The sequence below is a fragment of the Rhinoraja longicauda genome, chromosome 8, assembly GCF_053455715.1.
Source record: "Rhinoraja longicauda isolate Sanriku21f chromosome 8, sRhiLon1.1, whole genome shotgun sequence".
NCBI classification, from domain to species: domain Eukaryota; kingdom Metazoa; phylum Chordata; class Chondrichthyes; order Rajiformes; family Arhynchobatidae; genus Rhinoraja; species Rhinoraja longicauda.
The window spans coordinates 44056775-44082995 of record NC_135960.1 but is presented as its reverse complement, the minus strand read 5'-3'; the positions used below and the strand labels follow the sequence as shown (position 1 = coordinate 44082995).

The 26221-nt window shown below is 45.8% G+C and overlaps 1 protein-coding gene across 2 annotated transcripts in view; it reads right to left on the bottom strand.

Annotated features, from left to right (window-relative positions):
* The window catches only part of cobll1b (cordon-bleu WH2 repeat protein-like 1b), a 98995-nt gene that overhangs the window by 52586 nt on the left and 20188 nt on the right, over positions 1-26221 (bottom strand). Inside the window, exon 1 of one of the 2 annotated variants that reach the window (XM_078403797.1) lies at positions 68-135. The exons of the other annotated variant lie outside the window; for it this stretch is intronic. The gene's annotated coding sequence lies outside the window, so the exon portion shown is untranslated. Of the gene's footprint in view, positions 1-67; positions 136-26221 lie in introns of those variants that run through there. 2 annotated transcript variants of the gene reach the window in all.

Here is a 26221-nt window from a genome sequence, read left to right as displayed (position 1 = left end):
ATTCTGAAGTAACAATGTTAATTAGCAAGTTGCTCTTATAAAGAAACCAAGTGTTAGTAATGTTTACCTTTGAGCTTCTTTACTTTTAAACCAGAACCTCCTTTGTTAAAGCTTAGAGTTTGTCGGTGCACAGCGGCTAAGAGGAAATGATTACAAAACTGCCAGTCCAGCTGATCCATTGTGTAAACTCCTCCCCCATCAAGATGTCACGCTGACAACAGGACTTCCTCCTCATTGGACATCCACTTTTTAAAAAAAAGTTAAGTGTGGGGATACAGCACGGAAACAGGCCCTTCAGACCACCAAGTCTGCGCCCACCCGCCACCCCCACACAACAACACTATCCCACACACGAGGGGCAATTTACAATTCCTATATACAAAGCCAATCTTACTAAACCAATTAGCCTACAAACCAGCATGACATTGGAGTGTGGGAGGAAACTGGAGCACCCGGAGAAAACCCATCGATTCCATCAACACTTCATGTTGCTTCTGGAAAGCAGCCAACATAATCAAAGTCAAAGACTTGTCCCAGCCCGGTCGGTCATTCCTTCTTTTCCACACTCCCTTCCGGCAGGAGATACAGATGAATGAAAGCACGCACCACCAGCTTCATCCCCCGTTATCAGGCTTTTGAGTAGTCCTTTCCATAAGCTAGGGTACTGTCCGATTCACCTCTACCTCAATGTGGACATTGGACGTTGTCTATGAACTGATGCGTTACAATGCTGAGAACTATATTCCCCATTGCTCTACCTATTGTACTTGAGCTTGACTTGATTGTATTTATGTATAGTATTATGTGATCTGATTGAATAGCAAGCAAAGCAAAGCTTTTCACTGTACCTCAGTACATGTAACAGTAATAAACCTATACTGAAACCATACCATGGAGGAAGGAACTGCATATTTCATATTATTTCAGATACAGCGCGGAAACAGGCCTTTTCGGCCCACCAAGTCTGCGCCGCCCAGCGATCCCCGCACATTAACACTATCCTACACACACTAGGGACAATTTTTACATTTACCCAGTCAATTAACCTACATACCTGTACGTCTTTGGAGTGTGGGAGGAAACCGAAGATCTCGGAGAAAACCCACGCAGGTCACGGGGAGAACGTACAAACTCCTTACAGTACAGCACCCGTAGTCAGGATCGAACCTGAGTCTCCGGCGCTGCATTCGCTGTAAGGCAGCAACTCTACCGTGGCACCACCGTGGCACCACCGTGCCGCCCTGGTTTACACCAAAGGTGTAAGATGCTGGTTTACACCAAAGGTGTAATTGCAGATGCTGGTTAATACACAAAATATACACAAAGTGCTGGTGTTACTCAGCGGATTGGGCAGCATCTCTGGAGAAAATAAGTGACGTTTCCGGTCGAAACCCTTCTTCAGGCCCAGTCTGAAGAAGGGTTTCGACACGAAAGGTCACTTCTTCTTTTTCTCCAGAGATGCTGCCTGACCCGCAGAGTTATTCCAGCTATCTTTTTAAACCTTATCCAATGGGCACATGACTGAAATATTCACGCCTTGTTTCCTGACGTGCAAATCAACAGAAAGAAACAGAAACCAAGTGCACGTGAACAGACAGAATCGGCATGGTAAATTAGACAGGTGAGAGGCTGAGATCAAAGTGCAGGACTCGTAACTCAATATTCACAGGTACTTTGGAGAAAATGGGAAGCAGAAAGAAAAAGGAGTGGGGGAGGGAGCATTGTTGATCAAAGAACCTATTGTGGTGTTGAGGATGGATGATGTATTTAGGAGGTCAAACTGAATTTATTTAATTAGAATGAATGAAAGGTCGTAGAGCTATTACTCTCTCGTATAAACAGTAGACCAGAGGAACAGAGAACAAAAGTAGTTGTAAGTAGTAGAAAGTAGAACAGAGGTGGTAGTTGAGACAGGTACAATAACAACATTTAAAAGGCAGATACGTAGATAGGAAAGTTACCTGGACCGGCATACGGTTCAGAGAGATACTAGACCAAGTGGATCTGTTGGGCCCAAACCTCTCCTGCATTGGACCCATTGGGCCCAAACCTCTCTCAGCACCCTCTCCTCCCCCCCCCCCCCCCCCACTCCCCTCCCCCTTTCTCCTCCCCCCCCCTTTTCTCCTCCCCTCCCTCTCCAGGAGATAGATTTAAACTTTAAAATGTAAATAACAAAAAATATAACACCGATTTCAATGAACCTTCTTCTATTAGCACCAAAGTGAGTAAGGTTGGCCTAAAATTGTTGCGCTATCGTGTACCGTTTTGGCTGTAGTTCAGGAACAAACAAACGAGTTTTAGTATATAGATGGGCCAAACACAAGTAAATGGGAGAAGCTTAGATGAAGCATCTTGGTCGGCATGAACAAGTTGGGATGAAAGGCCAGTTTCTGCCTGTATGACTCTATGACTAAGTATATTATCACTCCGAGAATAGTATAAAGTGTGAGAGGCCAAGGTGAATTTAAACTAAAAGGAGATTATATTTGGCTGTGGCAGCGTCCAGACCTTCTCAAGGAGGAATTTCTTTAGCCAGAGGGTGGTGAATATGTGGAATTCATTGCCACAGACGGCTGTGGAGGCCAAGTCAATGGATATTTTTGAAGCAGATATTGATAGGTTCCCGATTAGTAAGAGTGTCAAATGTTATGGGGAGAAAGCAGGAGAATGGGGTTGAGAGGGAAAGATAGATCAGCCATGAATGAATGGTGTTGACTCGATGGGCTGAATGGCCTAATTCTGTTCCTATATCATGGTCGTGTGGACCTGAAACGTCTGTGAACCATGTCCTCCAGACACTGCATGATCCGCTGAGTTACTCCAGCTCTTTGGGCTCTCCACAAGATTGCAGCATCTGGAGTTCCTTGTCCCCTTCATGGCTTTTACCCAGGGTCGGGGAAGCTGTTTGAGTCTTTAAAAAATATCTTACACATAGACAGCAAATTGCTATGCAGTGACTAAGCAATGTCAAGGTGCATTCTTCCCTCTTGTCAAAGTGGCTGGTCGACATTCTCCAGTTCCGACCCAAAACATCACCTACCCATGTTCTCCAGAGATGCTGCCTGACCCGCTGAGTTTCTCCAGCACATTGCATCTATTTTTTTGGTAAATCTGTATCTGCAGTTCCTTGTGTCTACCTGCAGTTGCAATAATTTTCCTGGAAGGCGGTGCCATGTATTTAATTGTCATTTGTACGGCGGCCAAAATAATGAAATTCATACTTGCTGCAGCTTTACAGGACCATTATCACAATAACACACAAATCAACACATAATAATAATAATAATAATAATAATAATAATAATAATAATAATAATAATAATAATAATAATAATAATAATAATAATAATAATAATAATAATAATAATAATAATAATAATAATAATAATAATAACAACAACAGAGACACTCAGTATACCATACAGAACTTGGTAAACTGTGATATTTCGTTTAGTTTAGCGATAGAGCATGGAAACAGGCACTACGGCCCACCGAGTCCACACTGACCATCAATCACCTGTTCACACTAGTTCTATGTTATCCCACATTCTCATCCACTCCCTACATACTCAGGGCAATCAACCTACAAACCCGCACGTCTTTGGGATGTGGGAGGAAACTGGAGCACCCGGAGAAAACCCACGTGGCCACAGGGAGAACATGCAAATACCACACATACAACACCCGAGGTCAGGATCGAACGCGGTTGTCCGGCACTGTGAGGCAGCGCCATTGTGCCGCCCCCGAATCATACTGGAAAAGCACAAAGGTAGAGGATGGCACTTTGACACCCCATAAACTCTGCTTTGTCTCTGCAGTATAAAACGCCAGGGGGGCACGGTAGCGCAGCGGTAGAGTTGCTGCTTTACAGCGAATGCAGCGCCGGAGACTCAGGTTCGATCCTGACTACGGGTGCTGCACTGTAAGGAGTTTGTACGTTCTCCCCGTGACCTGCGTGGGTTTTCTCCGAGATCTTCGGTTTCCTCCCACACTCCAAAGACGTACAGGTATGTAGGTTAATTGGCTTGGTAAATGTAAAAATTGTCCCTAGTGGGTGTAGGATAATATTAATGTGCGGGGATCACTGGGCGGCACGGACTTGGAGGGCCGAAAAGGCCTGTTTCCGGCTGTATATATATGATATGATATGAATCAGTAATAATGGCATAGAATTTGCATTGTGGATACCTCTTATACAAAGTCTGACCAAAGTGGAGAACATGATGTCCTGACACCCATAAAACATGCCATTACATGAGTAATGAGCAAGTAAATAATGTCAATAATTGATTAAGTTACTTATAGAGAGGCATCCAGTAAGGAAACAGACCCTTGACCCAACTTGCTCATATCGAACAAGTTGCCCCATCTACACTCGTCCCTCCTGCTGTTTTTGGCCCATATCCCCTAAACCTTTCCTATCCATGTACCCGTCTAAATGTCTTTTAAATGTTGCTATAGTACCTGCCTCAACTAGCCCCTCTGACAGCTTGTTCCATTTACCAACTACCCTTGATTGAACTGATTGAAAGATGCAGCAAGGAAACAGGCCCTTCGGCCCACTGTCCACACCGACCACCGATTCACACTAGTTCTAGTTATCCCACTTTCTCATCCACTCCCTATATTCCAGGGGGTAACTTACAGAGGGCCAATTAACCTACAAACCCGCTCATCCTGGGATGTGGGAGGAAACCGGAGAGCACCCAGAGGAAACCCACGCAGTCACACCCGTAGTCAGGATTGAATCCGGCTCTTTGGCACTGTGAGGCAGAAACTCTATCGCTGTGCCACTGTACCGCTGCCAATCTCTTGAAAACTGCTGGATGAATTAACTTAATGAGTAAACCAATGCAGAAATGTCTTCTGAACTTGTGAACTGCTGAGGTTGGAATGTTTCTTTAAATTAGATCTCTGTGCTACCGTTTGTATAGTTAGTCTTCTGATATCTTCATCAGCGTTTTCTTTAAAGCCACTGTGCAGAATATTTCAGGGATTTCTCATTTTTATTGCGCATCAATTGTTTTTGAATCTATCAGCCTCTTCTGTTCCAAAATAAACATGCATTAAATAATAATTTTTTATTATATTTATTGGATAGATCAGATGAGATACTTCATTCATTGGAGGATTGTAAAGGAAAGTTTACATGGAGATTTACTTTCGAGATAGTTGACTGCAAGCTAGCCAACAACCTCTGACTAATTCGTCCCACACCCCTCCACCCCCGGGTCCCACACTTGGATTCCCACTTGTTTCATCCCCTTCCCCCCGCTACTTTCTTCCTCCCAACTTACAATTTTCCAGTTTTTTTCTTCCTCGTCCCCCAATCAGTCTGACGAAGGGTCTCAACCCGAAACGTCACCCATCCATGTTCTCCAGAGATGCTGCCTGACACGCTGAGTTACTCCAGCACTTGGTGTTCTGTTGTATATTAACCAGCATCTGCAGTTTATTTCTGCACCTGGAAATGTCCCCAGTTTTGATCAGTTTTAATCCAGTCTCTCCGTTAAAAGTTGGATCCTATCTAACAGATCTTTGTGGCAGCACTTAATTGTCCATTGAAGGTCATAAGAAATAGGAGTAGAATTAGGCCATTTGGCCCATCAAGTCAACTCCGCCATTCAATCATGGCTGATCTATCTCTCCCTCCTAATCCCATTCTGGAGTATTTCTGGAGAACAAGCTATCAATAGTCAAGGCTGAAAGAAGATTGAGAGTAAATTTATACATTTATGTCATACCTACTTCTTTTTTTTTTTTTTAAACACAATGGAACAAACAAATCTCACATTAAGGAAAAGCCTGCTATTTCAATTAAAGAGGTCACCTGCGACTTAAAGCAACAAACTAATCTGGAGTAACAAAGATGCCTTTGACCAATAAGACCAAGTAATCCACCAGTACTGGCTTCATTACTGCACGGAAACAGACCCTTCGGCCCAAAGTGTTCATGCTGACCTAGATGCAGGTCCCATTTGCCCACATTTTTGTTCCATATCCCTCCAAACCTTTCCTAGCCACATACAATGTTGGAGCAAAATTTACTTTTCATACCCTGACTGAGAAACACACGAATAAGGACAGTGAGATCAGAATGGAGAATATTGATTAGTCTAGAATTACCGCATGGAAACAGGCCCTTTAGCCCACAGAGTCCACATCAACCAACAATCACCCATACACTATTTATATCCTACACACTAGGGATAATTTACAGAAGCCAATTAACCTACAAAGCTGCATGTCTTTCGAATGTAGAAGGAAACTGGAACACCTGGTGGAAACCCACGCGGTCACAGGGAGAACGTGCAAACTCCACACAGACAGCACCCGTAGTTGGGATTGAACCTGGGTCTCTGGCGCTGTAAGGTAGCAACTCCACTGCCACGCCACACTAATTTTACAATAGCTCTGAATATTTTTAAACAGAAGCTATAAAAGATGCAATGAACCTCGTCTTTCTACCTATCACTTCACCAGCCCAAAGTGCAACAGCTTGTTTTCTATTTGAAAGTTTGGTTTAACCTTGTCATGAACACTAGCTTCCTCTACCGCATGGAACAGCAATGCTTAAAAAACAAAGAAACATTTTGTGCCTTCCTTACATTGTGTTCTGTTCCAGTGTCTACCTGTTATTCTAGTTCCCATTGCAAAATATATAATGGCAAATACAATATATAATGGCACAATAGTAGAGCTGGTGCCTAACAGCACCAGAGACCCGGGTTCAATCCTGGCCTCGGGTGCTGTCTGTTTGTAGAATTTGCATGTTCTCCCTATGGGTTTTTTGTGCGTGCTCCGGTTTCCGCCCACACTCCAAAGACGTACGGGTTTGAAGGATAATTGGCTTCTGTAAATGGTAAATCATTCCTAATGTGTAGGATAGTGCTAGCGTATGGAGTGATCACTGGTCGGCACAGACTCGGTGGGACGAAGGGCCTGTTTCCACACTTTATCTCCAAAGTAAAAGTAAGAAGGGTTCGAGGGATATGGGCCAAATTGGAGTAGCTTTGATGGGGCATCTTGGTCAGCATGGAAGAGTTGGTCCAAAGGGCCTTTTTAGTTTATACTAGACGACCCGTGGACCCGTTGGGTTCCCGTTGGGATGCAGGAGACGTTCAATTATTTCAAATTCCGTCTCTTCATTTTCTGGGCGCGCCGCCACTGGGCCTGGCAACACTCCCCCAACTATGCACGCGCGGATACCGGGCCCGGCAACCCCCCCCCCCCCCCCCCAACTATGCATGCGTGGATACCGGGCCCGGCAACCCTCCCCAACTATGCACGCGCGGATACCGGGCCCTGCAACCCTCCCCCAACTACGCACGTGTGGATATGGGGCCCGGCAACCCACCCCAACTACGCACGCGCGGATACCGGGCCCGGCAACCCTCCCCCAACTATGCACACGCGGATACCGGGCCTGGCAACCCTCCCCCAACTACACACGTGTGGATATGGGGCCCGGCAACCCTCCCCCAACTACGCACGTGTGGATATGGGGCCCGGCAACCCTCCCCCAACTACGCACGTGTGGATATGGGGCCCGGCAACCCTCCCCCAACTATGCACGCGCGGATACCGGGCCCGGCAACCCCCCCCCCCCCCCCCCCCCCCAACTATGCATGCGTGGATACCGGGCCCGGCAACCCTCCCCAACTATGCACGCGCGGATACCGGGCCCTGCAACCCTCCCCCAACTACGCACGTGTGGATATGGGGCCCGGCAACCCACCCCAACTACGCACGCGCGGATACCGGGCCCGGCAACCCTCCCCCAACTATGCACACGCGGATACCGGGCCTGGCAACCCTCCCCCAACTACACACGTGTGGATATGGGGCCCGGCAACCCTCCCCCAACTACGCACGTGTGGATATGGGGCCCGGCAACCCTCCCCCAACTACGCACGTGTGGATATGGGGCCCGGCAACCCTCCCCCAACTATGCACACGCGGATACCGGGCCTGGCAACCCTCCCCCAACTACGCACGTGTGGATATGGGGCCCGGCAACCCTCCCCCAACTACGCACGCGCGGATACCGGGCCCGGCAACCCTCCCCCAACTACGCACACGCGGATACCGGGCCTGGCAACCCTCCCCCAACTACGCACACGCGGATACCGGGCCCGGCAACCCACCCCCAACTACGCACACGCGGATACCGGGCCCGGCAACCCACCCCCAACTACGCACACGTGGATACCGGGCCCGGCAACCCTCCCCCAACTACGCACACGCAGATACCAGTCCCGGCAACCCTCCCCCAACTGCGCAGGCACGGCTGCTGGGCCCGGCAAGTGGGAGCGCGCTGCACAGGTGAAACTTATCCAATTCACAGTATAAAGTTTATTAAAGTTTGTAAAGTGAATTACTTTTAAAATATAACAAAACTTGATACTGCACACCGCGGGCAAATGGTGAGTAAGGTGCCCCTAAATTTGTTGCGCTATCGTGTACCATGTAGGCTGTATTTCGGGAACATACATACATACAATAAATAATATATAGATTAGTTTAGTTCAGAGATACAGCATGGTAATGGGCCCTTCGGCCACTGTGTCGACCAACGATCACTTGTTTACACTAGCTCTACGTTATCCCACTTTTACATCCACCACCTGCACACTAGGAACAATTTAGAGGCCAATTAAGCTACAAACCCGTACACCTTTGGGGTGCGGGAAGAAAGCGGAGCACCAAGAGGGAACCCATGCGGTCAGTGGGAAAAGGTGCAAACGAGGAGAGGAACATCGGTTTGCGGGCCTATCCGGTTGAAGGGGTCGGAGGGAGGCCCTGCATGAGCCTGGGGCTTACCTGCATCTGGAGCGGCACCCAAACAAGAGGGTGGACCGTGCGTAGGACTTGCCGAAATGGAGCCAAAATATGGCAGCACCTGCATGTGTAAAGGTGCAATAGGAATTTCACGGGGCAGTTGCAAGCATGACAAATAAAGCACCACTGAAACACCATTGAACTCTGCACAGACAGCACCCAAGGTCAGGATCAAACCCAGATTTCCAGCGCCATCAAGCAGTAGCTCTCTCTACCAGCTGCACCTCTGTGCTGCCAAACTGTATTTTTCTGGGCTGTATGACCCTATGACTCTAAAAGAAAAAGAATGTATGAAATGCTGAAAACTACAGTAATATGGTTCCCACACATGGCTCTGAAATGTTATTTCCTGATAAGCATGTCCAGGCTCCTCAAGAGGACAGTATGTCACACATGATCTTCTGGAGACCTGCCCGACTCCAGAACAAAGCAATGCTCTTTCGTCAAAATCAGATTTGCTATTTAAAAACGCAATGCATAGAATGACTTCCCTGTTCAGACGATAACCTTTCATCTCCAACTACATATCCTTTGCTTAGGAAAGCACTCTGTTTTAATAAGCAACATTGCTGTGTGTGTGTGTACATGACCCAACATCACATGTTACACTGAAAAAGTTTGTGTCTCACCCGAACTATAAACACAATGAACTGAAACCCTGAGGTGGATTGCTGCCTGGATTTGCTGGGGCGCACTGTGAGAAAGAGCAAAGCATTCTGCCAAGTTGTGAATGCTGTAAACAGTAGGTTGACCATGTTTAGTTGTGCATGTTGAGTGTCCTTTCTATGAACTGTTAAAAATTCTGTTCTCAAGGAGCTTGACCAAAACTATTTAATCTCCTGAGGAGAAGCCCTTCACAATATCGGCCCCAGAATTAAATGCTGTGGCCTGTTTTTTTTTAATGCCATTGTTTCTCATGATCTTCAAGATCATGAGGGGAATGGAAAAAGTGAATGCACAGAGTCCTTTACCCAGAGTATGTGTGGAATCTAAAACAAGGACATACAGAAGCAGAGAAGTACAGATGCAGTGTTAATACACAAAAGGACACAAAGCGCTGGAATAACTCAGTGGGTCAGGCAGCATCTCTGGATGTTACTCCAACACTTTGGGTCCTTTTTACAAACGGACATACGTTTAAGGTGAGGGGACCAAGATTTAATAGGAACCTGAGAGGCAACGGTTTAAACTCAGAGGGTGGTGGGTGTATGGAATGAGCTGCCAGAGGAGATAGTTGAAGCAGGTCCTATAACATCATTTAAAGATATTTGAACAGGTGCATGGATAGGAAAGATTTTGAGGGATATGGGCCAAATGCAGGCAAACAAGACTAGCTTAGATGGGGCATCTGAAGAAGGGTCCCAAACCAAAACTTCATCTACCTATTTTCTCCACAGGTGTTGCCTGACTCGCTAACTTACTCCAGCATTTTGTGTCTCTTTTTTGTAAACCAGCATCTGCAGTTCCGTGTGTCTACAATAGAGTCATAGAGCTGTTTTATAGAACACCTTTCCTAGCCGATCCAACCTTTCCTGAGAACTCAAGCCCACAAGCCCAGGCAACATCCTGGTGAATGCAAGTACAAACATTATGAGAGGCACAGAGTAGACAGTCCGAACCATTTTTTCCCAGGGTGAAAATGTCAAGGCAAGAGGGCAGAGCTTTAAGGTAAGAGGGGCAAAGTTTTAAGGAGATGTGCAGGACATTTTTTTTTAACACGCAGAGGGTGGTGGGTGCCTGAAACACACTGCCAGGTGTGGTGGTGTAAGAGGCATTTAGGTCAATTAACCTACAAATCTACACGTCTTTGGAATGTGCAAGGAGATTTTTCTAATTCATGTACCTGTCAAAATGTCTTCCCACACCATCCACTTAGCCAGTTGTGTCGCCCCTGTGAACACTGATACAAGGGCCTGTTCCACTTAGGCGATTTTTTAGGCGACTACAGACAACAAGGCTGTCATCACACGGTCGCCGGGGTGTCGTCTGTATGGTCGTGAGTCGTCTCCAAACAGTCCTAGCGTCTTTCTGGTCACCGCAGGATTTTCAGAATGTTGAAAAAATTTTGGCGGCAGTGGGTTTGACGACAATGAGCGTAGCTTGACGTATCCTGGCGTAGGTGCTGTCATAGGTGCTGTCCTAGGTTGTCGCCAGGTGACGTAGATTGTCGCCGTTGTTGACTTCGGTGATTTCGATTGGTGACTACCTACGTCAACCGGCGACAGGTACCGGCGTCAAAACCGGAGGTGAAAATGACGTGAATTGTCTTCAGTTGTCACCGACAGTCGTAGCTTGTTGCGGGTGGATGTAGATTGACTTCGGTTGTCGTAGGTTGTCGACTGTGTGGTCATAGGTGCGGTCGTAGGTGGACGTCCTACTCGCGACGATTGGGTCGCCGGTTGTCGGTAGCTTGCCATAGCTTGACGTCGACTAGGTGGTAGGTTGTTGTAGCTTGTTGTAGACATCGTCATGGGGGGATCCAGTCGCCGGTTTTACGGCCACCTGCTACGACACGGACTTGGGCGGCACGGACTTGGAGGGCCGAAAAGGCCTGTTTCCGGCTGTATGTATATGATATGATATGATATGATATGACTATGACAGTCGCAGGCAGTCCCCTAAGAAATTGCCTAAGTGGGACAGGCCCTTTATGCTGCACTTTGCAAGATGTCCTTTCATTGGCTTTCCCTATAACCAACAGAATTATCTGCATTAACCTTGACTGACTGTACAACCTGCCTTTAACAGCACGGTGGCGCAGTGGTAGAGTTGCTGCTTCACCGCACCAGAGACCCGGATTCGATCCTGACCTCAGGTGCTGTGTGTACGGAGTTTGTACATTCTCCCTGTAACCGCACGGGTTTTCTCCAGGTGCTCCGGTTTCTCTGTTTTTCACAGAGTGGCAAATCTGTGGAATTCTCTGCCACAGAAGGTAGTTGAGGCCAGTTCATTGGCTATATTTAAGAGGGAGTTAGATGTGGCCCTTGTGGCTAAAGGGATTAGGGGGTATGGAGAGAAGGCAGGTATGGGATACTGAGTTGGATGATCAGCCATGATCATATTGAATGGCGGTGCAGGCTCGAAGGGCCGAATGGCCTACTCCTACACCTATTTTCTATGTTTCTATGTTTCCTCTCACATCTCAAAGACATGCGGGGTTTATGGGTTAATTGGCTTCTGTAAATTATCCCTAGTGCGAAAGACAAAGCTAGAGTGCGGGTAATCATTGGTTGGCGCAGTCTCAGTGAGCCAAAGGGCCTGTTTCCAATAAGACAGACACAAAATGTTGGAGTAACTCAGCAGGTCAGGCAACATCTTTGGAGAAAAGGAATAAGCAATGTTTCGTGTCCTTCTTCTGAAGAAAGGTTCCAACCCAAAGCGTGACCTATTCCTTTTCTCCTGAGATCTAAACCAGCATCTACAGTTGCTTTCTACACAGGTTGCCCAACAATGTTTGCTCTTTTCACATTTTTTGGCAAGGATGTAATGTTTGCACACATCTGATATCTGCATTAAATGTCTAAAATGCTGCAGTGTTTTTCTTGCCTTTACTTTTTACTTTAAGTAGTACATACTTGCATTAAAATATGTTTAGGCACCTTCTTAATCAAAAATCTTGCTGTACCACCTGCAGTGCGAAGCACGATACACTTACCCTTCAAAAGGTTTAGTATAAATAAAGCATATCACTTGGACGATCTTTCAAACAAACAGTTTTTAAATATGGGTGAAAAGGTGACCTATTTAATCAGAGTCTGCATTGAATCATCTGATCCCAACTGGTGATGTAAGACGTTGACACAAGGGACTGTAGGTGCAGGAAACTTGAGCAAAACTCAAAGTGCTGGAGAAATTTTTGCGGGTCAGGCAGCGTCTGTGGAGGGAATAGACAGACGTTTCGGGCCGGCTCCTTGCTTCAGACTGATGGAGGAGGGGGGAGAAAGCTGGAAAGGAGAGGTGGCGGTGGGACAATCCATTCCCTCTACAGATGGGAACATAAGGGGTGGCACAGTGTTATAGTGGTAGAGTTGCCGCCTTACAGCGCCAGAGACCCTAGTTTAATCCTGACTACAGGTGCTGTCTTTACAGCATTTATACGTTCTCTCTTTGACCACGTGGGTTTTCTCCAGGTGCTTCGGTTTGCTCCCACACTCCAAAGACATACAGGTTTGTAGGTTAATTGTCTTCTGTAAATTGTAAATTGTCCCTAGTGTGCAGGTTAGTGTTCGTGTACAGGGTGATCGCTGGTCGGTGTGGACTCACTGGGCCAGCAGTCCTGTTTCTGCGCTGTAACTCAAAAGTCTAAAGTAAAGTTCGCAGCCATCAAATTAAATTACTCTGAGGGAGTTTTATCTTCAGTTTGTTTCAGCTTGCTGCTGTAAGTGGATTCGTAGTGTGAATTGATTTTTTTTAAATGCTCTCCAAATACCTTTTGTGCGGCAGTGAAGATTATTCGTAATTGAAAATTTTGATGGGTCATGGTGAGATTTGGGGCAGGGAATTAATTTCCAATGTATCAGGAACAGCTTTCTCCCCTCTGTTATTAGTTTCTGAACTCTATCCCATTGCAGATATTGGACTTTGTCTATGAAACTGATGCGCTACAATGCTGAGAACTATATTCTGCACTCTGTTTCTTCCACTTTGCTCTACCTCTTGTACTTGAGTTTGAACTGATTGTATGGCATTATCCGTATGGCATTATCCATTTGGATAGCATGCAAAACAAAGCTTTTCACTGTTCCTTGATGCATGTAACAAAAATAAGTCTAAACCCTCTGGTTCTAGATTCCCCTGCCCTGGGAAAAGGACTCTGCCATTTTTAGATAGTTCAGTGTTGTTACCTCCCTGCTGTTGAAGAACCCTAGGATTTACATGGATTTAATGGATGTGCCTAATCACCTCACCAAAGCTGCCGCTCCGGTTCAGGAAACAAATACGGTGGAATTTGACAGGGATTTGCATGCCGCATCTATATATGTTTGAGCCTGTACTACTGCACATACAAACAGCTCTTTCACTGTGAATGCACAATGTAAACAACAGTGAGGACGTCAGCTTTGACATTTGGAGGACAAGTCATTCGCTCTGCCTCACAAGTCGTAAAAACTGGATATTGCACAATTTGGGTCTCAAGATTATATCCTGAATGTACGTAGAATCATACAGCACGGAAACAGGCCCTTCGGCCCAACTCGTCCATGCTGACCAGGATGCCGCATCTAAGCTCGGCCCATTTGCCCGTGTTTAGCCCATACCCCTCTAAACCTTCCCTAAACATGTACCTGTCCAAGGATCTTATAAATGCTGTTATAGTACCTGCCTCAACTACCTCCTCTAGCAGCTCGTTCCATACACCCATCACCGTGTGAAAAAGGTGACCTCGGGTTCCTATTAAATCGTTCCCCTCTCACCTTAAACTTTGTCCTCTGGTTCTTGGTACCCCTACCCTGTTAAAAAGACTCTGTGCATTCACCCTATCTATGCCTCTCATGATTTTGTTCACCTCTATTAGATCACCCCTCAACCTCTTGCGCTCCAAGGAACTTCATTTCCTTTCTCTAGCTTTCTCTTAACCCCAGATACTTCAAATGTGCCAAGGATAGACATTCAGTCTGCATAGTGCTTTGGACTATATGATATTTATATTATATTGTCGGTACTGCACCTTAAAATATGTCCAATTAACTCTCTACTCCTGGGAGACACAAGGAACTGCAGGTGCTGGAATGCTGAAGGAGTTCTTATGTCTGAATCTGATGAAGAAGGGTCCTAACTCGAAACTTTGACTGTCCATTCCTTCCGCAAATGCAGCCTGAACTGATGAGTTCCTCCGGCACTTTGCATTTTCCTCTCCTGCTTTTCTTTCCTGGATCACTTTACTTCAATATTAACTATCCAACTATCGATCGCAGAAAATGCCCCAATATCAGTTTTCTATTGGCCTTGCACAGAGCCCCTCTAAATCACTGGCCCTTAGTTTCTGCATTAGTTTAGTTTAGAGATACAGCGGGAATTAGGCCCACTGAGATCCGCGCCGACGAGCGATCACCCCGTAAACTAGCACCATCCTACATACATTAGGGACAATTTACAGAAGCCAATTAACCTACAAACCCGCAATTCTTTGGAACGTGCTAGGAAACCGGATCATCCGCAGAAAACACACGCGGTCACAGGGAGAACGTACAAACTCCGTACAGACAGCCCCCTTAGTCAGGATTGAACCCGAGCCTCTGGCACTGTGAGGTGGCAACACTACCACTACACCACGAGTTCACAATCTGAATCAATTAACCTCTGAAGCTGAAAAATGATTAATTTTTAAAAATCAAACCCAACATCAAGATTTAGGATTAATTATTGAGCAAAACACAATGCGAACATAGAGCAGTACAGAACAAGAATGGGCCCTTCGCCCACAATGTCTACGTAGTACATGATGCCAAGGCCACCGATCTGCATGCACGATACATATCCCTCCATTCCCTGCATATCCACGTGCCTTTTCAAAAGCCACTTTAAACACCACTATCGTAGCTGCCTCCAACACCACCCCCAGCAGCATGTTCCAGGCACTCACCAGCACCTGTGCAAAAAGGTTGCCCAGCATATCTCCTTTAAGTTTTGCCCCACTCACCGTAACGTTATGCTGGAGGAACTCCACGGGTAGGCAGCATCGGTGGAGGAGGGAATGGACTGGCAACATTTCCGATGCAATCATAATGTGGAAACAAAGAACTGCAGATGCTGATTGTCGCAAAAGGACACAAAGTGCTGGAGTAACTCAGCAGGTCAGGCAGCATCACTGGAGAACATGGATCGGTGACAGCAGAAGGGTCCCGGCCCGAAACGTCACCTATCCACGTTCTCCAGAGATGCCGTCTGACCCGCTGAGTTACTCCAGTAATCTGCGAAACGTCACCTATCCATGTTCTCCAGTGACGCTGTCTGACCCGCTGAGTTACTCCAGCACTTTGGAATTATATTTTTGCCCCGTGAAGTCAAACCTAAAATTCAATTACATTGCAAAACATTAACAAAGCTTTTATTTTTGATCAGCAGAGGGTGCAGATAGCTTCCCCCAGGGACTTGTCCTTCCTGTCATATGATACAGTTTATGCCCTTGCAAGATTTCAAATGAACACCACATTAGTTTCTGATACGATTAAGTGTTGATGAGATACAATGTGACTCTGTTTATCTGTCTGAATAGCCAAATACTGTACACAAATTCTTAAAAATAGATTTTGAGTAAGGGAGTTTAGTTCTCCTTCCCCCCCCCCCCCCTCCCCCACTCCAACCCGTCTTAAGAAGGGTCCTGAGCTGAAACGTCGCCTATCCATTCCCTCCACGGATGCTGTCTGACTCGCCGAGTTGTTTGGCAGATTTCTATCCGTAATTACAATCCTGCTTCACAAATGTATCAAAATTTCCACCGAACTACATTTTCCATACCCGAGCTTATGGAAGGACCATTCAGAAGCCGGATAATAGAGGGGAAAGAAGGTGTTCCCGAGTCTGGTGTGTGTGCGATTCAAGGTTTAGATTCAAGGAATCAGCAACATGGGGAAGGGATAGGAAATGAAGGCAAACGAGGGTAAGATCCAGAAAACAAAGACAGTCTGTTACCAGAAGGAAGAGAACACATCACAGTTTATTACGAAGAGTAGGGGAATCAAAAAACACAGGACACAGGACAAAAAACACAAAAAAATAGGTTTAAGGTGATCGGGACAATATTTTAAACAAACTTAACGGGCAACTTTTTCACCAAGATGGGGGTTGGTATATGGAACGAGCTGCCAGAGCAGGTAGTTGAGCCAGGTACTTGAACAATGTTTAAAAGACACTTGAACAGGTACATGGATAGGAAAGGTTTAGAGGGATATGGGCTAAACGTGGGCGCGTAGATGGGGCATGTTGGTCGGTATGGACAAGTTGGGTGAAGGGCCAGTTTCCATGCTTTTTAGTTTTAATTTTTAGCTTTAGTGATATAGTGTGGAAACAGGCCCTTCGGCCCACCGAATCCATGCCGACCAGCTCTCACACCATACACCAGCACTATCCTGCACACTAGGGACAATTTATAATTTTATCAAAGCCAATTGACCTACAAACTTGCACGTCTTTGGAGTGTGGGAGGAAACCGGAGCACCTGGAGAAAACGCACGCACTCACTGGGAAAAAGTACAAACTCTGTACAGACCGCACCCATAGTAAGCATCGAGCCCGGGACTCTGGCGCTGTAAGGCAGCAAGTCTACCACTGCGCCACTGTGCCGCCTTGTATGACTGTTATTTTCGTTAAATGCACACATTGCACCATTCAACTGATGACCAGTAACTTCGGCACCTTACCAACCCTGTACAAAAAGTGGTAGATGCTCAGATAAAAATGCTTATAATTTTGTCCTTATCTTTCATGAACTTTGTTTCCTGTTAAATATTAATGCATTTATCTTCAGTTGATAGACGTTTCACTGTTTGACTGAGAATAAACAGTTAACTATTAACAAGTTGGTCTTAACCTTCGCAGTTAACTATTAACAAGTTGGTCTTAACCTTAACTCTGGGCTAAGTCAGTCCAAGAGAATATTCACCCACTGTACGATGAATCAAAGATACTTTAATTACTGGGCACACAGCTGCAGGGAAGTTGCGTTACGTTGGAACGGGTGCAGAAGCGATTCACCAAGTTGTTATAGAGTCATAGAGTGATACAGTGTGGAAACAGGCTCTTCTGCCCAACTTGCCACACTGACCAACATGTCCCAGCTATGCTAGTCCCACCTGCCCACGATTGGTCCATATCCCTCCAAAGCTGTCCTATCCATGTACCTGTCTAACTGTTTCTTAAATGTTGGGATAGTCCCTGCCTCAACTACAGCAGTTGTTGAGGCAGGGACAGGCAGCTTGTTCCATACACCCACCACCCTTTGTGTGAAAAAGTTACCCCTGAGATTCCTATTAAATCTTTTCCCCTTCACCTTAAATGTATGTCCTCTGGTCCTTGATTCACCTACTCTGGGTAAGAGACTCTGTTCATCCACCCGATCTGTGCATCTACCTGATCTACCCTGCGCATCTAACCGCTGGGGCTTGCAGAATTTAGTTATACGAAGAGGTTGGATAGACTGGGACTTTTTTTCTTTGGAGTGTAAGAGGCTGAGGGGTGATCTTACTGCGATGTACAAGATCATGATGGGCATGGATACAATGAACACTCAGTCTTTCTCCCAGGGTAGTGGATTCCACAACTGGAGGGCACAGGACATGTTTAGAGGGATGGGCCAAACACAGGCAGGTGGGACTAGGGTAGATGGGTCACGTTGGTCGGTGTGGGCAAGTTCGGGCAAAGGGCCTATTTCCACACTCTATGATTCTAGGGTTAAGGTGAGAAGGAAGAGAGTTGAGAGGAAGCAACTTTTTCACCCAGAGGGTAGTCCATATCTGGAACGAGCTGCTCGAGGAAGCTGTGGAAATGGATCCAATTACGGGTTTTAAGAGACATTTGGACAGATATATGGGCAGGAAGGGTTTAGAGGACTGTGGGACAAATGCAGGCAAATGGGACTAGCCCACTTAGCCAATTTATTCAGCATGAAGGAGGTGGGCCGAAGGGCCTGTTTCCATGCTGTACAGCTCTGTGACTTTGTTGAACATGGGTGCAGCTAGTCCTGGGAGATTCCCTGGCATCAGCCCTAAGCTGAACACATTCAGAGAAGTAGAAGGCCAGGAAGGAAAAAAGCTCTGGTTCTTGTGCAATCCTGCCACAGGCACAGGCAAGTTTCCATTTTAATTACAACCCTGCTTTAGACTTTGGAGATACGGCGAGGAAACAGGCCTTTCGGCCAAAGGAGTCAGCACCAACCAGCGATCACCCCATACACTACCACTATCCTACACACTAGGGAGATTTTACAATTTTACAGAAACCAATTAAACTACAAACCTGCACGTCTTTGGAATGTGGGAGGAAACCGGAGCACACGGAAAAATCCCATGCAGTCACAGGGAGAGCATACAAATTCCGCATAGATTGCACCCCTAGTCTTACAGTGCCAGAGGCTCGGGTTCAATCCTGACGAGGTGTGCTGTCTGTACAGAGTTTGTACATTCTCCCTGTGACCACGTGGGCTTTTCTCCGGGTGCTCCCACATCCCAAAGACATGCAGGTTTGTAGGTTAATTAGCTTCTGTAAATTGTCCCTAGTGTGCAGGACAGAACTAGTGTACGGGGTGATCGCTGGTTGGCGTGGACTCAGTGGGCAAAGGGTCTATTTTCATGCTGTGTCTCCAGAACTAATACTAAATATGGTGCTACAAATTTGAATCTGGCAGATATCTTCACTGATGTTATGGCACCAGTTAGTTCAATCATTGTCGATGGCAATTTTCATAGAAGCATGAAAATGTGACCAAATAAAATATTGATACTGCTTGTAGATAAACCAAAGAGAGAGACATCTTCAATCCTCTTAAATTCTGCAGTTCCTCGTTTCAAGATTTTCACTGTACCTGCATCTTGTGCATACGGCAAATCCCAAACTCTCTATCCAATCTATTTAACTATCTATCTAACTTTGAATTAAATAAAGCCAAAACTATCTGATTAATCTAAGATAGACACAAAATGCTAGAGTAGCTCAGCGGGACAGGCAGCATCTCTGGAGAAGGAATGGGTGCCATTTCAGGTCGAGACCCTTCTTCATACTGCTGATTAATATGATTATCTGATTAATCTATCTATCTAACTTTGAAGCAAATAAATCTCAAACTATCTAATCAATCTATCTAACTATCTAACTAACTGTAAATAAATCCAAAATTATCTAACTAATAAAATGTTTTAACAACAGTAGAAAATTATAACAAAATGTATATGTAATTGCATTTTGAACTGAAAAGTCCCTTTCATTGTCTTCTGATGTGATTTCTTTGAGTCAGAATGCGTAGGAACAAGTCAAGACAAAACACAAAGGGAAGAAACAGCTCATCATTGGAACTACTGTTGCTGGTGGGGAATAGTTTACCTGCCCCCTCTCTTACCCTGGCATGCACACCAGAAAATGAAGAGTTAGAAATATAACCAGAATCAGGTTAGTGAGGACCAAAACTGTTGTACGTTTACGAAACTTTGGTTATTACCTGAAACATCATCTGTCCATGTTCTCCAAAGATGCTGCCTGACCTGTGGAGGTACTCCAGTAAAGCCAAAGTGTCCTTTGTGTATTATCCAGCATCTGCAGTTCATCGTTCTTTAGTGGCATTTCTTGTGCCGACTTGTTTAACATTGTACACCATGTCTTGCCAATGTTGATTTTATACCCTAGTCATAGAACTGTACAGCACGTAAACAGGCCCTTCGGCTTACCTTGTCCATACTGACCAAGTTGGCATAACTGGGATCGCCCCATAGCCCTCCAAACCCTTCCTATCCTTATATCAGTCTAAATGTCATTTAGAGTTTTAGATTGTGGAAACAGGCCCTTTGGCCCAACTTCCTCACACCAACCAACATGTCCCATCTACACTCATCACACCTGCCTACGTTTGGCCCATATCCCTCTAAACCCATCATATCCATGGACCTGCCTAAATGTTTCTTAAATGTTGTGATAGAACCTGCCTCAACTACCTCCTTCAGCAGCTTGTTCCATAAACACACCACTCTGTGTGTAAAGATTACCCCTCAGGTTCCTCTTAAATCTTTCCCCCCTGGTTCTCGATTCCCCTACTCTGAGGAAGAGAGTATACATTTACTCGATCTATTCCTCTCGTCATCTTGTGCACCTCTGTAAGATCACCCCACATCCTCCTGCGCTCCAAGGAATAGGGGCTTAGCCTGCTCAACCTCTCCCTGTAGCTCAGGCCCTCGAGGCCTGGCAACATCCTGCTAAATCTTCTCTGTGCCCTTTCTAGCTTGTCCTTTGAAATGAACGGATGGTAATTTTCCGGTGATCTGTTTGTCAGTTTGTGATGAGCGAGGCTGGACGGTGGGACATGGGCTAATTTTCAAGGTTACTCCGTGCTCGTCCAACCAGTTCTTCTACTTATTTATTTCAAGCTAAATCTGAACATTGCCTGGCAACACTCCAACTCAATGCTCTTGGTGGGGAGTGTGGGAAAGTGGAATGAAAACAAATTGCAATGCCTCAATCACTGCATATTCAGCATCTTTTGATCCAGGATTTTGTATGATCAGATACGAGGCCTGCAAGTCGTAACACCTGTGACTAGGGATCAACATCGTCACCTTTGTACAAGTGGGAACAAACAGTCTGTATGCTTTTAACTCATATTGAAGTCATAAGTTCATGTCCATAAGTGATCGGAGCAGAATTAGGCCATTTAGCCTGTCAAACCTATTCCGCCATTCAATCATGGCTGCTCTATCTTTCCCTCTCAACCTCATTCTCCTAACTATTCCCTATAACCTTTGACACCGGAAATAGACACAAAATGCCTGTTTTTTTCTTAGACACAAAATGGAGTAACTCAGCGGGTCAGGAGGACAGACAGCATCTCTAGATAGAAGGAACAGGTGACGTTTCAGGTCGAGACCCTTCTTCAGACTGAGAGTCAGGGGAGAGGGAGACAGAGATGTGGAAGTATAAGGTGGGAAAACGAGACATCAAAGAGGATGGATATCAAAGAAAATGTAGAATAGATTATTGTTAGCTAGGAGTAGTTAACAACAAAGCATACAGAGATAAAAAATTATCAGGGGAACAGTCAGACTGGTTGGAGAACTGGGAAGGGAGAGGGATGGAGAGAGAGGGAAAGCAAGGGTTACTTGAAGTTGGAGAAGTCAATGTTCATACCGCTGGGCTGTAAGCTGCCCAAATGAAATATGAGGTGCTGTTCCTCCAATTTGCACTGGGCCTCTGACAGTGGAGGAGGCCCAGGACAGAAAGGTCAATATGGGAATGGGAGGGGGAGTTAAAGTGTTTAGCAACCGGGAGATCAGGTAGGTTTATGCGGACTGAGCGGAGGTGTTCAGCGAAACAACTGCCGAGCCTGCGATTGGTCCCGCCGATATATAGGAGTCCACACCTGGAACAGCAGATACAGTAGATGAGGTTAGTGGAGGTGCAAGTGAACCTCTGCCTCACCTGAAAGGACTGTCGGGGTCCTTGGACGGAGTCGAGGGAGTAGGTATAAGGATGATCACAATGAATGGCGGTGCTGGCTCAAAGGGCCGAATGGCCTCCTCCTGCACCTATTTTCTATGTTTCTATGATAGGTGTTGCATCTTCTGCGTTTGCAGGGGAAGGTATGAGTTAACCTGGGAGTTGTGGAGGGAACAGTGTCTCTACGGAAAGCGGAAAGGGGTGGAGATGGGAAGCTGTGACTAGTGGTGGGATCCCGTTGGAGGTGGCGAAAATGTCAGAGGATTAAGTGCAGTTTGCGACGGCCGACGGGATGAAAGGCAAGAATGTTGGGCGGCACAGTTATGCCCTCTGGCACTTCATATATCCATCCCGGGAAAAAGGTTCTGATTGCCTTACCTATGGTTCAATGGTTCTTTATTGTCACATGTACCAAATGAAACTCTTTTTACATAAGTACAATCCAAGATTAAGTACAAAGTGTATAGAAACAGCCCACTGAGGCCATATGCAAGAGTCACCAGGTTTCCGTTGCATTTCACAGTCCCAGAAAAGCCCTTTGCAGCTGTCGCTCCATCCAGTGGTCCCTCTCCTCACCCGGCCACCTTCAGCCCCCGTGCCTCGGGGACACCTCCTGCAGCCAACCTTGAGGGCTCGGAAGGCAAGTGCCTCGGTTCATCTCACCGGCCCTTTGTCCAGCGTCAGTCGCCGCCGCCCTCCGCCCTCCTGACACACAATCCCCGGTCTAAGTAGGTGGTATCTCCTCCAGTTTGTAGTTCTTCTGCCTGTCTCCTCTTCCATGTACAGACACGTCAGTGCTGAGGTCGATAAACGTTACCAGCCTGCTCCGGAAGTGCCGTCATTCCCCAGCGCGAAGCGGCTTAATGCCCCGGCCCGAAATGTCACCCATCCTTCCTCTCCAGAGTTGTATCTATCTTCGGTCTAAACCGGCATCTGCAGTTCCTTTCTACGCACTTCAGTAACTTCTGTTCCCCCTGCTGACAGTCCTGTTCCCCTTGACAAATCTCCATCCTCTCTGCATGGGTAAATGGAGGAAGGAGAGCAGGCAGAGAGGGTGGGGATTGCAATCTCAATTCCAGATGACAGCACACCAGCTATGCTAGCTAGCCCATGCTCCATCGTTCACGGCTCATTGCTTTTAGTTTTTAGATTTAGTGATACAGTGTGGAATCAGGCCCTACAGCCCACTGAGTCCGTCCGCACCGACCACCCGTTCACACTAGTTCTATGTTATCCCACTTTCCCATCCACTCCCTACAAACTAGGAGTAAATTACAGAGGGCCAATTAACCTACAAACCCGCACATCTCTATAGGATGTGGGAAGAAATCGGAGTACCCGGAGGAACCCCACGCAGTCACAGGGAGAATGTACAAACTCCACACAGACTGCATCCAAGGTCAGGTTCAAACCCAGGTCTCTGGTGCTGTGAGGCAGCAACTCTACTGCTGCGCAAATGGGCTTGGTATTCAAAATACACTGATACTATTACATAAAAAAAGGAAAAGATAAACGAGGCAGGAGTCAAGAGCATTTAACCATCACATGTTCTGCAAACAGAACAATTTAATTCTTACTTGCTGCAGCTTAACAGTTAAACACAAAAACACACCAGATAAAATATGATAATCAATAATACAACAAATCAATAACTAATACAAGAAAAGTGCAAAACTAAAGCTTCATTTTTGCATTATATTGCGTTATTTTATTTATTGAACTTATTTTTTTGTTTGTTTATTATAATCTAGTGACTATTATGTTTACAGACCCATTGTGCTGCTGCAAGTAAGACTTTCATTGTTCCGTTTTTGGTACACATGACAATTAAACAAAAATGTTGATTCTCTTGACCATTGAAGGTCCGTGGTGCAACAAAAGCCAGTGAGGCATGGTCCGCACACACTAAACCCCCTCCATTCAGTCTCTCTGACTATTCTTTCAATGCTGAGAATATATTTTGCATTCTGTATCTACCCCTTTGCTCTACCTATTTGCTGCACACTTCACGCTGCCTCGACAAGGCCACCAACATAATCAAGGACCAGTCTCACCCCGGTCACTCCCTCTTCTCCCCTCTCCCATCAGGCAAGAGGTACAGAAGTGTGAAAACGCACACCTCCAGATTCAGGGACAGTTTCTTCCCAGCTGTTATCAGGCAACTGAACCGTCCTCTCACCAACTAGAGAATGGTCCTGACCCATCTACCCCATTGGAGACCCTCGGACTATCTTTAAGTGGACTTTATCTTGCACTAAACATTCCCTTTATCATATATCTGTACACTGTGGATGGTTCAGTTGTAATTTTGTACTGTCTTTGGTCTGACTGGTTAGCACACAACAAAAGGCTTTTCACTCTACCTCAATACACGTGACAATAAACTAAACTGAACAAGGAACTGCAGGTGCTGGTTGACAAAACCAGTAGGACACAGTGCTGTAGTAACTCAGTGGATCAGGCAGCATCTCTGGAGAACATGGATAGGGCAATGTTTCTGGTCTGAAGAAGGGTCCCGACATGAAACGTCGCTTATCCACGTTCTCCACAGATGCTGCCTGACCTGCTGAGTTACTGCAGCACTTTGTGTCTTTCTTAAACTCGAAACTAATGTCTTGTTTTTTTGTACACTCTTTTTCCTTTTAGAATTTTACATGTAAAATATGTACAATTTATTTGTGTGATTGTTGGAATGTATGTGCCAGTGATGCTGCAACTAGCAAGATTTTCATTGTACCTGTTCCCATCTGCACTTGTGTACGCTACAATGAACCTAAACTCAAACTCAACGCTCAACATTACCATCAACTAAAGTTATTTTCTGGAAAGTTTCAGAGAGCGAAACAACTCTGTGGTTGTGTCCAGATGGACAGCACACTGTGAAAGCACACGCCACGATAGACAAGTCATGGGAGAGTGAAAGGGTGAATAGAATACCACACAGATCAAGAATTGAAGGTCAAATAAAGATCTGAAAGCCAACAGAGATCTACTCATCCCTGTTGCTCCGTGTAGTTGATTCAGAATAAGCACGGCTGGAACCCACACGGTCACAGGGAGAACGTGCAAACTCCACACAGAGAGACAGCACCAGAGGTCGGGATTGAACCCTTGTCTCTGGTGCTGTGAGGCAGCGGCTTGCACTATCCGTGACATTTTAAAGTCACTGGGTCATACAACATGGAAACAGGCCCTTCGGCCCAACATCACTTGTAGATTGAACCACATGATAGTGGTGTCTTATTTCTGCACAGCATTAACGTTAAAGGAGAAAGAGCTGTCAAAATTGAACGGGATGATCGTTAAAAGAACGGAAGGAGTAAAACAAAGAGCTGCAGATGCTGGAATCTGGAGCAAATCACAAAGTGCTGGAGGACCTCAGCAGGTCAGGCAGCATCTGTGGAGGGAAATGAACAGACAACGATTTCGGTCAGGACCCTTCTTCAGACTTACAGGAGATACAAGTAGTTGAGTTCACAGCACCAGAGACCCGGATTCAATCTTGACCTCGGTGCTGTCTGTGTGTGTAGCTTGTACGTTCTCCCTGTGACCGCGTGGGTTTCCTCGGGGTGTTCTGGTTTCCTCCCACATCCCAAGGGCGTGCTGTTTTGTAGGTTAATTGGCCCTTTGTAAATTACCCTAGTGTGCTGGGAGTGGATGAGAAAGTGGCATAACATCGAACTAGTGTGAACGGGTGGCCGATGGTCGGCGTGAACTCAGTGGCCAAAGAATTCCTTTTACATCTCGAACGGTACCTCACCATAATCATGTGCATGACAATTAACTTAGAATGTAGATACAAGGAACTGCAGATGCTGGTTTACCAAGGAAAGACATAGAGTGATGGAGTAACTCAGCGGGTCAGGCAGCATCTCAAGGGAACATGGACAGGTGACATATCGGGTCGGGACCCTTCGTCAGACAATAAACTTGACTTGAGTTGGAAGAAAACTTTGTTGTGCAAATAAACTCCGTAATTAGACTCAATTCGTTTTCAACATGTACACACTATGCAATATTAATAACATGGAAAAAGCAGATAAATCTGTAACTGCAGTTGCCCTTGCTCTTCTGAAATGTTTATTTCAAATATATTAGGAGAACTTGTCTCTGAGTTCCACCATGTCGTTATTGCTCTGACTACCATGATCTAGTTATTTAAAGTGTATGTAGCCATTCATATGATATTGTCTTGCCCCTAAACACACAATCTGACCCATTTCTTTTGGAATAAACAATTTACATT